Below are 16,740 nucleotides of genomic sequence, written 5' to 3'. Positions count from 1 at the left end.
GAGATGAGGTCTCGCCAAGTTGCCCAGGCGGGTCTTGGACCCGCGGGCTCAGGCAATTCACTCACCTCAGCCTCCCAAAGGTGCGAGATTACAGGCTGAGCCACCGAGACTTTTCATTTTTAAAAACTATTTATATTCCTATCAAAGCAATACATGCATATGTATTTAAGAAGTCAAGTAATGCTAGAAGTCTGAAAACAACAAAGGCAATATAAATCTCTTCTCTATTCTACTATTTAAAAGCATTCACTCTGTTTCCCAGATATTTCCACTGCCATTTACCTTCATATCTCTAAATAATATACATGTCATGACAATATCTTGACCCTTCACTGGCATCCAATTATGACAGGTGACCATATGACTGTCTTATGTCCAATTACTCTCCTCAAACGTCCCAGTATAATTCTATTTAAGTTTTTTAAAACTCGTATTTAGTTTTTTCATGATTAAGAATATACAAATATTATCCATCAATATCCTAAATGGTATGATCATGTTTTTTTGTGAATACTTATTTTATTCAAGAGTTAATAATTTATCCATAGTGTCATTGCCTTTGCTGTCTGAGCATATATGGATGAGTCTTTTCTGTTATCCAAGAACTCTTATGATCCTCCTTATACAATTTTCCTCATGGCAAATTCTGTCAGATAATCCATCCATTCCTTTCACTTTGCTAGAGTGATTCCTTCAAAGCCCTTCAGATGTTGCTCCAAAATGCATTTATTTTTCTCTAAGCCTGATAAACAATTGTTTTTGACAGACATCTTCAGTCTCTCTCCTTGGTGGCTTCTATGCCTTGAGCTTTTTTTGTTTGTTTTCCCTGATTTTTGGAGCATGTCTTTTTTATTATGGGGAGTAAATTTTGCATAATTTTGGAGTGCAAAAATATTTTTATATTACCCTCATATTTGCATAAATTATTCTCTTTATCGCTACTGTTCCAAGATTTTGTTTGTTTTCCTTCATTGTGATAGAAATTGGATAATTTTCTTTAATCCTAGGACGTATGTCCTTCCTATATCGGACAGCTTTGTGAAATGTTTAAATTATTTTACCCTCTGCTTTTTAAAAATTTCTCTACCATGTTTTAGAACTTCAAAGATTAATTATTTAACATTCTTTAATTATTGCTACTATAATTCACTTATTTTTATTTCCAGCCTTCCTTCTGGATAATTCCTTTAACTTTATCTTACAATTCTTACACTGAACATTATTTTGTTTTGTTGTATCTTTTATGTTTTGAGTTAAGCTACCATAATCCAATCATGTAAAAAATTCATTTTTATTTTCAGCTTGTTCTTTTTATAGATAAAAAAAATCTGTGTCTCTGTGAAGAATTGGTGGAGTATTCTTTGAAAAAAATTTTTCTTCTTTAAAATGTCATTTTTGTAGTAATTCTTTAGTTGAGGCTTTGCTTTTACCCTAAGGACTTCCTCAAATGTCATAACTGTAGCGCAACATTCATATCTGCATTCATGGTTGTGGTATGTTGATTTGTGAGTTTTTTCCTTAGGTTATCATGGTTGACTTTGGTTTTTATTAGGAGATTTATATACATGAATAAATAATCTATATTTATATTTTTTATTTTTTTATTTTTATTTTTATTTTTTGAGTTGGAGTCTCACTCTGTCACCCAGACTGGAGTGCAGTGGCCGCTCCCGGCCACCGCAGCCTCGACCTGCTGGGCTCTGGCCATCCTTCTGCCTCAGCCTTCCAAGTAGCCGGAATTACAGGCATGCACTACCACGCCCAGCTAATTTTTTGATTTATTGTAGAGATGAGGTCTCACTGCCCAGGCGGGTCTCGAACCCGCGGGCTCAGGCAATCCACTCACCTCAACCTCCCAAAGGCGCGGAATTACAGGCTGAGACACCGAGCCCAGCAATCTATATTTATATTAAATTGATTTATATTTGTGTGTCTTTCCATTTCTCTACAGAGGGATCATATAAACTTTCAGTTTTGTCTCAGCACTCATTTTCTTTTTTGTTTTAAAATGGAAAGTATAAAGCCCCTGTAGCTCAGTGTCTCTACAAATATTCTCTAACCTCCCACAGGCTGTGAAAGAGAGAAGTCTAAGTGACAGACTTTCAAATAAGCCCCCTATTTTCAGTTTCAGCATTCCCAGTACTGCCTTCAAAGGTCTGGGATGGCACCAGCTCCTGCTCCTTCTAAGAAAATCTGCAAGGCAATTTGCTTGTTTCTTGTAGTTATCGTCTTTGGAGAGCACTTTGATGTGAATTTTTTTTCTACGTTTGTCGACAAAGGAATTTTGGTTTTTGCTTCTTGTTCTCTTAGTTATTGGGAATCATTTTATGGGAGGACCAGAGAAATAAATGTCTTTGCTCAACATCTTGAGACTAAAAATAACACTTTTGTAATGTCTTCTTTCTTGACCATCATCAATAGTTATCTTTTACCTCCTCTGGTCAACCATTTTCCTTTGTCCATATATATGTTCTTTTGTTTATTATATTTATCATGATGTTCTTACTGACCTGTGATCCTCTTGAGATAAAAGACTTGTCTTTGAAAAAAATTTTATCTACATAGGACCTAATACATAAAAGGTACTTAATAACTATTGACTGAATTGAATTAATGATTGAAGCAGCAAGAGGATGTTATTCTATGTCATTACTTCTATTCATCTCTACTTTTCTGCCACACACAGAAAGACAGCTCTCAACATTTCCAAGGCTTGACTCACAGGATGAATAAAGCAAGCTAATGACGAACTGCATTCAAGTTATATGATGGCTAAATAGGAAGGAGGCTCATGCTGGTGAATACAAATAAAAGTTCTTCAGTTAATGTTACCAGTCATCCTGCTTTTGCAACCACTCCTCTTTCTTATTCCCAACATCCTGTTCTGCCAAAGTCCGCGATTGTAATGGTAGATACTCATCAAACCACACATAACGGAAGAATCTATCCTTTAGTAATAGATTGTATGCCACCTACTTCTTAAAGATGTCTCTGATTCCCCAGCTGGAAATCATCTCATCATCTCGCTCTCTTTTAAATTCTATAATATGTTTGCTGTCACAGTAGCAGTCTGCGTGAATACAATTCTCTACTGAATGTACAAATAAGGGAATGGTGACTTATAGGGGATAGGATTGTTCTATGTGTGTGACCATACCATCGTCATGGAGAAGTATCTTAGAAGATGATTCTCCTAGACCACTGAGTAGGTAAGAGCATTTGACTAATGTGTTTCAGTGATATGATATCATTATATATAATTATTCGTGAACTATTGTCTGAAAAATGATACAAGAGTCCCCAGTTAACACTAGAATGCTGTCCATGATTAACTAGTTTACCTAGGACAGTTATCATTACATCCTAACTAACTGAGTCAATCACCTTGAACAGACAGTGCAATATTGATTCAATAGACTCTGTGACTGAATCACTACATTTGAATTCTACATCAATAAATGCTTAAAATGACCCCTTATTTAATCCTTAAGGCTTTTTGATGATTTTATATTTCTTCAGAAATCAGGCCCTTTTCCTAGAATTTACAATGAAGTTGTTCACATATTGAGCAATCTATTTTATTGCATTAATTACTCCCAGGCTCACATTTTTCATATGATAATTTGTTATTTACTTATCTTCTCAACCAATCATTAGACCATAAACTGAATAAGTCATGATTCTGGAAAAATATACATATGCCTCTCATTTATTCAGCAGAAGGATACATAAATTCAGCATCTTTTTCAATAAGATGAAGTTAATTTGAATAATATCAATATTTGTAAATGCATTTGGCTACTAGTTAATCCAAAGTAATTAGGCCCTGTGTTAATTATTCTAAAAGTCCCTAGCCTCTTTAGAAGTTAGAGGCAATATATCACTTCTATCCCTATCCTTCCTTTCCAATCTCATCTCTTACTATTCACCAGAATACACTTTTTTCTTGTCAGGATCCTCAAGAGATGTCAGAGCCTGAGGAAAGTAACTCTGACTTCATTCTTCACAATTCAGTGTCCAATGCATTGCCTGGGACCTAACAGTATTTAATAAGTGATAAGGTAATTAATAGGTGCTCCATTAGTACCATACTCATTATTCTATAAATATCATACATTTTGACTGTTCTCATTCTTCTTTTCTTGAATATTTCTTGTGTTTTCTTTTCTACCCAGTACAATTTACTCCCATTTCTCAATGTCATGGCCTTTTGAATATTTATGGAAACTGTCTGAGGGGATCTGTCCCTCTGAAACTTAGGTCACACATTATATTCTAGTGTGTGCCTTTATATCTGTGACAGTTGATTTTAGGCATCAACCTGACTATATTAAGTAATATCTAAGTAACTTGTAAATCATTATTTTTGAATGTTTTTATAAGGGTGTATCCAGAAGAGATTAGCATGCAAGTCTGAGTGGACTAAGGAAAAGATCTGCTCTCAGTATGAGTAGGTACCAATCAATCAATTGGAGGTCTGTATAGAACAAAAACAGAAAAGACAAATAGACGAATTGGTCTCAGACTCTGGGAGCTGAGACACACTAGTCTCCTGTATTGGATGTCAAAATTTCTGTTTTTGGTCTTATATTGGGTTATTCCATGTATTCAGGCTTTTGGTTTTGGACTGAGAGCTGCTTCCTTACCTTCCCTGGTTCTGAGACTTTTGGACTTGGACTGAGCTATGCTACCAGCATCCCAGGGTCTCCAGCTTGCAGACAACCTGTCCCAGGACTTCTCATCCTCCATAATCGCATGAGTCAATTTTTTTAATATATCTATATTTATATCCCATTGGTTCTGTCTCTGTAAGGAACCCTGACTAATACATTGTTTACCATTCCTGTTGTGGTGTGACCCTTTGAAAAAGAAATCTCTAAGTATATGAGAAGTTTCAGGTGCTTAATGAGGTTGAATGAACTGATTCATAAATTTCAAATAGTTTTCCCTGGGGGGGGATGAATAATGCAGTTCAGAGATTTTCCAACTTTTTCTTATCATGATATCTTTAGTGTATCAATAATATTTTTCTGGCACTTCTGGGCCAAAAAATAAAAAAACCTAATAGTTTTATTTATTAAGTAGGTTCTTTCAAACAAATTTAAATTTAAAATGTCAACTTAGGTGACATTTTAAAAATATAATATGTATACATTGGAAGAAAAGTAATAATTTAATTTTATTCTTAAATACCCACTTCAGCTTATGGCAAGTATACTTCTATTGGGCACAGCACAACTTCTCAAACCTTACAAAAAGATTGCCCAGTCTCATTTCTTGTTCTACATTTATTTCATGCAGCATTTGCTTTTTATCACAGCATTCACAGGAAATCCAGCTTCAACAAAGATATGGTATTGAAAGGAATGTAATGAGATCTGACGTTGAAGGGAAACTATCTCACACTAATAGTTCACACAGAAACTGACAGATGTCGAGCATCTCTGTGTTTCTCTACAACATTTAATTATACTCTATGATGTCTCTGAGCCTTGGTGCTATGTCTGGAAATGAATAGTGTAGTAGTAAACGTGTTGATTTTGGCAAAATACTTCCTGGTTTTGAATTCTGACTCTACTATCTAATGGTTGTTTTTTACTTTGAGCAATTTATTTTATGTGTCTTATTGTCATTTTACTAGTCTGTAAAACAGGAAATGATACCATATATCTCTTAGAGTTTGTATGATAATTAAATGTGTTCATCTATGGAAAGTACTTAGGAAAGTGGCTGAAACTATATAAAGTGGAAACTATTCTTGTTACTGTTAATAAATTGAACTGCCTATCATTAGACACCAACCAAATATCACGGGGAGGGCATCACTACATGTCCCCAGGAGACTACCATGCTTCCTATACCATCTACAATATTTCCATATACATAATAATTTTAATGATACTCTACTAACTGAAGCTCACTCTTTAATTACTATATATCAGGCTCTGTGCTAAGACTTTTAGATTTATCAATATCAATTAATTCTCCAAACAACAACATGAGGTAGAATTACTATTATTTCCCACTTTCACACATGGGAAAAAAAGAGGGTAAAGAAATCAAAGTATATGTTCCAGGTCAATCAGGTAGAAAGTGGCTCAGCTGACTAGTATACAGATGTGCCTGACTCCAGAACTTGAGTTCTTCACTATTGCCCTTTCTGAAGAGCCAAAAGGTAAGGCTGATTCTTTCATCGGATAATCAGACTAAGAGTCCCAGGTCTTTTTATGACAGAGGTCATAAAGTCAGATATCGGTTTGAGTCAGGACCTGGGAGGTCTTAAACTGAACACATTCTAGCTTTATGTCAATCACAATCCTGACAACATTGTCAAACTCGCTTCTCGTTTTTTCTGAAGTACTAACTTAGAGTAGAAGATACAGAAAACTTCTCAGGGTTGCTGAACTTTAAACTAAAATCTTAGCAGACCCATTACAATGTACATCATCTTCCTGCAAGATTCATCTATAAAAAGAATTCATTTTTTCCCTAAATTTGTTAGCTTTGAGAGAGACTATTTTAGAAATGTTCAGAGGTTAGAATATGTCATAGCCCACCATCCAAAGAACAATGAATGGTATTGATCTCTTACAGCCATTCACACTTCCATATGGTTTATGGAATCCTAAATCAAGAAGCAATTTTTGGTTTTTGACAATGATATAGAAAGTACCTACTTTCCTTATGATGTTATACCTGTTTTATGTGGTTTCTTCAATCAAAAAAAGGGAGAAAAAATATTATTTTATTGTTTAGCAGAGTTGGCTATGTTTTAAATTCGATCTTTTAATAAGTGTGAATATTTACATATACTAAATCAAAAAGTAATTCTGTTTTTCTGACATTATTGCTTTTTAAAAAATTCTTCTATCTGTTTTCATAAGGACTGGTTCGCTGTTTTTTAAATGCATCTGATGTAAATGTCAGATGTGAGGAGCATAAAACCCTTTTCATGAAGAAGGACATTGATCTGATACATATTCAGTCATGTATAATATCCAAGCATACCACTATAAACAGATAAATAAATGTTTCAATATTAGACAACAATTTTAAAATGCCATGAATAGGTAAGTAGTGACTCAGCAATGGGTTCCTGCTACAAAGACCTCCATGTAGAAGAAATATATTAAAATGATGAAACCTTTAAAAATCATAATAGAAGGCTAGATTAAGAGGTGAGTATTAAAAATTAAATCTGTATGTAGTTTTTTTGTCAATAAGCTAATAAGGCTGTATGCATACCAAAGTATAAGTGTATATATAAATAGAAATACGGGTCTCTTTTGCTGTCTGTTCAGATGGATTTCAGAGGGCCATCATCAACACTAGAAAAACAGAAGAATAAAAAATTCTTCCATTTTTGTAGATATAACTAGATCTTCCTTTCAAATTTGTTCAGAGGAAATAAATAATGTAAAACGAATTATTATGTATTCTAAGTAAGAATATGTGTGAATACAGACTCGAAATAACTATTCCTTTTTAAAACTCAACATAGCAAAAGAAATATTAGCTCTTTTTAGACTTAAAAATCATTGTCACGAAGATAAACTTCTTTATTAATCTGGGAATAGAAAATCAACGGTTGATAATATCTTATTTACATTATTTTGAAATTTAAAAAAGTTCATTATAGAATTTGTTTCCTTTTTTTGCTTTGGTAGGTTTTAAACAAGAAAATTAATGAGAATCAGAAACTATATTCAGAATATTACATTATTTTACTCCAAAATTTTGTATGCATCCATAAAAAGTCACCTTGCTTTTTTGAGAAAGAATGTGGAAACCACAGCCACTGGATTTGTATATGAAAATCTGAATCACAGTTCCTGTATGGTAGTCTTGGGTAAGTCCCTTCAACTGTCTTAGAATTTGGGGTCTCAGTGCTCACGGGGGATAATAAATTAATATCCAAATCATTATAGCCTCAAAAGTAAATACTGTTTCCTCCTTATACTATGCTTAATTTATATGCCTATTATTCTTTTTCCTTTTACATAATAACATATTTTTTCACTTTGGCTACAATTAAAATTCACTTATTTCAGGTTAAACAAACTAAACATACTTAAACAATCAGGGCCATTGACAACTTACATTATTACAATTTATTTAAATATTTTAAATCGTATTTATAAAATTGAATGACTTTTTCCTAAAGTGCTTAACAGTCTGACCAGTCAACACTTGGACCCCAACAATCTTTCTAGGTATTTAACTCTGCATATTACACCCATAAAATGGTAAATCTTAACTTCTTTAAACATTTGAAAACTTTAAAAAAATATTTAGTAAATTTTCATGTACAGTACTTTTCAACTTAAAGCAGTAAGTCTAAAATCGGCTATTTAATTACAAAACTTAAAGTGTAAATACAACTCAAATCTGGCAGAGATTCCTCAGGATATGAAATATGACAATCGCCTTTATCACCAAACACATAGAAATAATTCTAAGTAATACAAACTTAATCCCAAACTTAACTCAAAGGTGTTGCAGGTTGAGCATTCATAATTTCAAAATTGGAAATACTCAAAAATCCAAAACTTTTTGAGCACTGATATGACATTACAAGTAAAAAATCACACACCTGACCTCATGTGATTCATTGCAGTCAGAATTAAAATTTCATTTCATGCACAAAATTATTAAACATATTGCATAAAATTACATCCAGTCTGTTAATAAGGTTTATATAAAACATAAATAAATTCTGTTTAGATTTGAGTCCCATCCCAAAGTTATCTCATATGTATATGCAAATATTCCAAAATCCAAAACAATTCAAGATCTGAAACATATTTGGTTCCAAGCATTTTGGACAAGGAATACTCAACCTGTAATATCATGAGTTTGATTTATGTCATTATTTCTATATTTTATTCTGTAACTACCCAGAGTTAAAAGATATTTATTCTGTAAGTGATTTTATCGTTCCAAATAGCTTTAAAAGTGTTCATTGGAAAGAAACTTAAAAAACAAGATGTAGGTGCTGGGAGCTGTCTATGCTTAGGGTAATTTTCTGCCTAACACTCACATAGACACTCTGAGTCTTAATTATAATTATATTTATCATAACAAGTGGAGTCTCTATGTGTTAACCCTTCAGACAGAGGTGAATTTTGGAGGGTCCTAGTCATACTTTTAAATAACTTTGAATGATTTATTTTTAAACCCTGACCCAAGTTACAACAAATTATTTCAGTAACCTCGCTGCAGTTCAATTAATTGCCTATCAATTTCATACTATTCTAATTCAGCTGGACCACAACTCTTGTAGATATTTAACTGTTTTTGCGGTCACAACATTGAAATCATGTTAATTACACACATTAGCATCGACCATGAAAGCTGAAAGGAAATGGGACAGAGAAGAGCATCATCTTCAGAAATTAGCCAACACACCTTGAGCATGGTCAAACATTAATAATCTGCTCAGTGTTTATCACCCTGGAAAATTTAAAACTCTGGGTCATTTCATTTTGATCTTTTGGAAACTGAAATATGACTAATGACACATTTAATGAGCAATCTAATTTTAAGCAGGAAAGGTTATTTGTTTTGCCCGCTCTCAATATATGCAATAAAAAATGGCATCTTTGACATCTACATGAATGGCAATTGCAAATGGACATTCTTGAATATGTGACGAATAAATATTCAGTCATGTCATGATTATACAGAGAGTTGAACCAATTTAAAATTTAGTCCTCAAACGAACAATACAATTTTGAAATGGGTACTCAACAAGTATAATGTTAAACTATGCCACAAACTTCATAGTCACTTTCCCAACTTTTGTATGAAAAGTACCTGTTTATCAGCAGGGTCAACTGAATTTCTCTTACCCTACCAATATCACTGTGATAATAAAATTTATGTGTCAACTGGATTGAGCTATAAGGTGTCCATATTAAACATTATTTCTAGATACGTCGATGTTTCCAAATAAGAAGCATCTGAGTCAGTGAAATCAGTAAAGCAGATTGCTCTCTCCAATATGGGTGGGTATCATCCAATCCATTGAGGGGCTGGATAGAATAGAAAATGGAGGAAGATAAAATTTCTGCCTTCCTGCCTTCCTTCTTTACTATACTTTACACCATTGTTTCCTCTGGTTCTTAGACCTTGGGACTCAGACTGGAATTGCACCTATTTCTGTCTTCAGTTTGCAGTCAGCAGATCCTGAAACTTCTCAGCCTCCATAATCCTGTGAGCTAATTTTTCATAACAAATCTTTCTCTCTCTATCTCTATGTACATAAAATTTTATATGAATATATATGCATATGTATATTTTTCTTGTGTATGTATTTTATATGTAAATATACAGATATTCATAAAGAAGATACATATACAAGAAAAATATACATTTTTGAATATTTATATATATATTTTTTTCTTACATTTTTCATCTCTAAATTGTTCTGGATAACCATGAGCCCAGAGAAATAGAAGTAAAAAGAGAAAGTTCATTGGTTAGACTTCTAACCAATATTATTTATAACCTGATATAAAAATAACACTCAAGTCCACAGTGTACTAAAAAAAAATCATTTACAAAATTTATAAAGGTTTTTAAGAATGAAAGGAAGTCATCTATATTCTTGACGCTAAGTATATGGGTATCTGCAAACTTGGCTTACTTTTTTTTTTTTGCCATTGAGGGCCAAAATCAGCAAATAAATCTTATGTATTTGTCTTTCTTCAAAATCCAACTAATTCTGCAGATATATACATCAAAGTAAAAATGAATTTATTGGAAATTTATTGTCTATTTTTTAATTTCTCTGGTCTAATTTCATAGTTTATAATTTTAAAGATTGTAAGTCCAGAATTAACCACACACAACTTTTAGAGATATGTTTATGCCGTATGAGTCTTGGTATATTTTTAGTGGAAATGACTAAATTAAGGTCTGCCATGTGTAAAGTAGAAAGCTTACACTTTGTAGCATTTTATTTTCTTTATAAGAATTGAACATGCTGCAGTTTCATTTGTTTAATACTATATAACAAACCACTCCAAAACCTAGTTGTTAAAACAAAAGTTCCTTATTTCTCAAAATTGCATGGGTTCACTTTAGAGTTATTTGCATCCACATAGTGTCACCTAGGGTCACTCATTTCACAGCTGATGAAAAGATCCTAGAAAACTCCCTTAAATGCCTTGGTGGATTTTGGCTGGGGAATCTATATGGACTCACTTGACACAGTGTCTCAGCCTCCAGGGACTCTATAGGCCTCTCTTTCAACAAATAGCCTAACTTTCTTTCAGAATAGAGCTTGGTTTCCATGAAAATGAAAGCAGAAGCTACCTGAACTTTTAAAGGATAAGAATTGGCATAACTTCACTTTCACCAATTCTACTGTACTAAAGAAATTATCAGGCCAGATCAGACTCGGGAAGAAAATAGGTACCTTGCTGCATGGAGGAGTAGCATATATATGTCACTGAAGAGAGGAGAGGAATTGTTGGTGATCATCTTTGGAAATTATCTACCACGGTGAGAATCTTACGTATCTATTTTTATAAAGTCTTAGCTCAGAATTGAGAAATCTTGTTTTCCTTAAAACATAAAGTTCAGGGATGATTTCAGAAGTAAGTTCTGTAAGGATATGTTATTTATTATTTTATTTTTCTATGTTATTATTTTATCTACTTCCCAAACTCTTTACTTTGCACTTGTAGTTTAAAAGTTAGTAAAATATTCTTTTAATTGTCCTCGTTGTTTCAAATGACTATTATGAAACAAGGTTAATGTAGAACGAAGAATAAACATTCAGAATTAGTAAAATTCAAAACATGTTTTGCCTTGTGGTCAAAGGAGAAGAAACCCCATATAGGTAGTTATTTTCTCTTTGCTACTCAATTCTTTTATGATTTATATGTCTGCCTGATGCCAAATATTTTGGATAAGAAAAGATGAAGTTTTCCACATAAAAGGATGAGTATTCCAATGTGTCAGACTGAGTGTATTACTTTATTGTCAAAAATCATCAATAGTTCCTCTATTTCCTTAGGAACAAAATTCAAAGGCTTAACATGAACGGCAGAAATCTTGTGGTCAGCTTCTAGTACTTTAGCCTTCTCTGATACCTTGGCCTCTGATTCACCTGGTCTTCAACCCTGTCTTTTTCAGTCTCTTGTGCCTGTCATGTTCCCTCTCCTCATGGATCTTCCCTCCTTGTGAACATTTTCACCTCACAAGGAACTACTGGGTTTTCTTATCACTACCCCACAGAAGCCTTTGCTGACTTTCAACACTTGGTCATTTTATGTTCTTACAGCATCATATACCTGTTTTTCCGGGCACTTAGGTGATATTTTATGTTGTTATCTAATTCAAATATGTCTCCTCAAAGTGCTCTAAGATTCATGAGGACAAGGCATTTCTTTCTAAATTCTGATATCCCAGAATCTTGGACATGTTGGAAACATGATCTGAAGAGATTGTTACAGAATCAGTGAATGAATCAGTGAGTGAAAATGCGATGAATGGGTGACCATCATGTGCTTTTTTTAGCAAATAAAAATGATGACTTATTTCTTAATATGTACAAAGAATGAAAATGAATCTCAACAAAACAAAACAAAAAAGCTACCTGAGGTATTGAGTAAAATTGCTTAACCCAACTGAAGCAGATTTATTAGTGAGAAAAAGGGCCATGCAATTTCTTGCTAGCAAATTTAAAGTCATAGATATTATTACTACTCAACAGTATTTCTTATTCTTCTCGTTCAGGTACAAAGAAATTTCACTTCTTCTCTCCCTTGAGTGATCTGCTTCAGCTAATGAAATGTGAATGCAGTTGATATGAATCACTTATCAGTGGAAGTATCTAATTGCCTCTGCAAGTCTCTAAAGTTCTCTTTACTGAAATTGTAGAAGCACATATTTGTATTATTCTGTAACACTGAACCTTTTCATGGAGACAGTTGCCTCAGAGATGCACATAGGAAAATCTTTGTTGATACAAACGCCTAGGAATTAAGGGTAGTTTGCTACTGCAGAATAGTGTAACCTAACTTGATTCATGAACGTTATTATATGAATGTTATTATTTTAAACTAGTAGTAAATCATGTTTGTTTCATGGCTTTAATATTTATTATTAAATATGCCCAGCAAAGTGTTAATAATTCAGGTTTAAATCAAACAAAAGAATCATTCTTAAAACTCTCTTTGGAAAAGTCAAAAACCTTATTTCATTATTTTCTTCAAAATTAAAATAGCATCATATACTAGCATAATGTGTTAAAGTAACTTAAATGTTGCAGCAAACTGGATGGAATTAGAGTCTATAATACTCAGTGATCTATCACAGAAACAAAGATCTGAGTACCACATGTACTCACTCATAAGTGTACTTTAAACATGTATCATAATACCATAAGGATTGGCAGTAGTAGGACACTGCCCAGGAAGGGGTGGGAGTACATAACATCAATAAGGGTATCCACACTTTACCTGTGTGATGACCATGTATGTACTTAACCCCCATTTGTACCCCACATCTTAAAAAATAAAATAATTAAAAATTTTAAAAAGTAACTTAAATTTAAGTTAAAACAAAAATAAGAAGTTTTTTTGGTTGTTATGAGCATCTGGAGAAGCAAGTCATGTAGCTCACATTTTTGAGAATATCTAAAGAAGAAAATATTACACACCTCACATAAACTTGATCTCTGTAATTTATATAGTTTCTTAATTCAGAAGTATTTGAATTATAAGCTTTATTTTCAAATCTATTCCTTATTATCTCCTGAATTTTTCTAATATATTAAATCCCTGAGAAGCACATACAATACATCACCTCCAAAAGATAGGTATCAGATACAATTTGCAGTGAGGTAATAAATGATTTACTTAAATTTCCTGCTGCCTCACCATGGAGTGGCTTACCACGGTTGCCAAGGGCAGACACATAAATTGAAGTTTAACATTAATTATCATTTTAATATGTGCTATTTTGTTCACCATTAGATTTAGATGACACTGTAATAGCATACTTGGAATGAGCACAGATGTATTTAATTTATGTTTCTCTAGTATATTTCAAATCGACATTCATTAAGCAAGCATTTATTAGGCATCCACCACAGGCGAGACACTGCTAGAAGCTGGAGCTAAAAACTTGAAGGCATAGTACCTACATTTAGGACTCTACAAAATTAGGAATTTAGACTTGCTCATGACCTGATGGACAATCCCGGTCAAATATCGACTTAATTCTAATGAGGCTAAGAACAATAACAGTTTATCACTTACAGTTATGAAACATTAACATTCAGTTTTCATGTAAATCCTCTGAGTTTGTGCAAGCAAAGTCAGATATTACTGACTACACTACTACATTTGGAAACCAATATTCAAATAGCTCGTGATATATATTTTAAGGTTTCACACTTAAAATACAATAAATATTTTATAAACTTTGTAAAAAGGTTGAGAAGTGAAAGTTATAAGTTTTTTCGTCAACATATGATGAACTTCTTGAGTGTAAAAAAATATATAAAATCTGCAAAGAATAAACTGACTTTGACAAATAGATTATACACAAATGGTCCAAATACTCATAAAATATTCAGCCTTGTATTTATGGAAAAATTATATGGAGCAATATTGAAATGTTGTTTGTGTGTGTGTGTGTGTGTGTGTGTGTGTGTGTGTGTGTGTGTTTGTTTAGCAATTCAATTGGATATCATTTGCCTTGAAAACTTTGTAAACAGGTTGAGAAGTGAAAGTTACACGTTTTCTCATCAACATATGATGAACTTCTTGAGTGTAAAAAAATATATAAAATCTGCGAAGAATAAACTGACTTCGACAAAAAGATTATACACAAATGGTCCAAATACTCATAAAATATTCAGCCTTGTATTTATGGAAAAATTATATGGAGCAATATTGAAATGTTGTTTGTGTGTGTGTGTGTGTGTGTGTGTGTGTGTGTGTGTGTGTGTGTTTGTTTAGCAATTCAATTGTATATCATTTGCTATGTATAACACTTAGAATTTACATGGGTGTGAGCAATAGACATTCATCTGCTTCAAAGTACAGAGGGAGTTGTCTTTCTAAAGGACAACTTATTTTAATTCTTTCTTTCTCTTTCTTTCTTTTCTTTCTTTCCTTCTTTCCTTCTCTTTCTTTCTTTCTCTTTCTTTTGTCTTTCTTTCTTTCTTTCTTTTGTCTTTCTTTTTTTCTTTCTTTTGTCTTCCTTCCTTCCTTCCTTCTTTCCTTCCTTCCTTCCTTCCTTCCTTCCTTCCTTCCTTTCTTCCTTTCTTTCTTTCTTTCTTTCTTTCTTTCTTTCTTTCTTTCTTTCAGTATGGTGGTCTTGCTATATCACTCAGACTGGTCTCAATCTCCTAGATTCAAACAACCCTCCTGCCTCAGCCTCCAGAGTAGCTGGGACTACAGGTGTACACCACAATGCCCAGATTCCTTAAGTATGTTTCAAAAATATAGACATTAGCATCTTTCAAAACATAAAATTTAACATGGAAATTTTACTACTAGGAATTTGTTTCTAAGAAATAACCAGGCATGTGTAAAAAAAAATTTTTTTTTTTTTTTTTTTGAGTTGGAGTCTCACTCTGTCACCCAGACTGGAGTGCAGTGGCCGCTCCCGGCCACCGCAGCCTCGACCTGCTGGGCTCTGGCGATCCTTCCACCTCAGCCTTCCAAGTAGGCGGAATTACAGGCATGCGCTACCACACCTGGCTGATTTTTTTATTTATTGTAGAGATGAGGTCTCGCTACCCAGGCGGGTCTCGAACCTGCGGGCTCAGGCAATCCGCTCACCTCAGCCTCCCAAAGGCGCGGGATTACAGGCTGAGCCACCGAGCCCGGCTATGTGTAAAAAATTAAGCTACAAAGTTTATACATCATAGCATTATTCATAAATAGTGAAAAAGATAAATATCTGATAATAAGTTATTAGTGTGAGTAAATATGGAATATTCATCTGTGGCAAATTCTTTAACTTAACAAGAATACTTAATGATATTTGAAAATGCTCACCAAGATGTCAATTAATAAAAACAAGTTATAAATCAGAATATAAACATTCATCCCAACTTTGTATTTTACACACACATACACAAACACACACATACAAACACACATTATGGAAAGGATGCAATATGCTGAGTGATAGAATAATAATTACTTTTATAACTGGAAAAATGCATTAAGTAAAAAATATTCTGCTTTTTCTTCACTTGCTACATATAAATGTATATACGTATATATATACATGCTATATTATATATGTATATATGTGTATATATACATAGTAATTTACCATTGTTATTTAATAATTTGGTGTAGTTTACATGTTTTTATTTTTATTTTTTTATTTTGAGTTGGAGTCTCACTTCGTCTCCCAGGCTGGAGTGCAGTGGCATACTCACTGCCACCCCAGCGTCAACCTGCTGGACTCAAGCAATCCTTCCACCTCAGCCTTCCAAGTAGTCGGAAATACAGGTAAGCACTACCATGCCCAGCTAATTTTTTGATTTATCGTAGAGGTGAGGTCTCGTCAAGTTGCCCAAGCTTGTCTTGAATCTGTGGGCTCAGGCAATCCCCTTGCCTTTGCCTCCCAAAGTGCTGGAATTACAGGCTTGAGCCACCGCACCCGGCCCAGTTTGCATATTTTGAACAGATTTCACCATCCTTAGTGAATTCATAAGCACTATTCACTTGATGAAAATGAATAACATTCAGTTAAAGGAAT

The 16,740-nt window shown here is 33.4% G+C and overlaps 1 protein-coding gene across 6 annotated transcripts in view; it reads right to left on the bottom strand.

Moving 5' to 3' along the window:
* LOC103251849 (contactin-6) overlaps nt 1–16,740 on the bottom strand; it is a 321,692-nt gene that overhangs the window by 292,430 nt on the left and 12,522 nt on the right. Inside the window, exon 2 of one of the 6 annotated variants that reach the window (XM_021708771.1) lies at nt 9,347–9,453. The exons of the other annotated variants lie outside the window; for them this stretch is intronic. The gene's annotated coding sequence lies outside the window, so the exon portion shown is untranslated. The remainder of the gene's footprint in view (nt 1–9,346; nt 9,454–16,740) is intronic. 6 annotated transcript variants of the gene reach the window in all.

The sequence above is a fragment of the Carlito syrichta genome, unplaced genomic scaffold (genome assembly GCF_000164805.1).
Source record: "Carlito syrichta isolate Samal-C Ts95f unplaced genomic scaffold, Tarsius_syrichta-2.0.1 Scaffold147193, whole genome shotgun sequence".
Classification (NCBI taxonomy): domain Eukaryota; kingdom Metazoa; phylum Chordata; class Mammalia; order Primates; family Tarsiidae; genus Carlito; species Carlito syrichta.
Note: the sequence above shows the minus strand (reverse complement) of the source record. Positions and strands in the feature narration are given on the sequence as shown.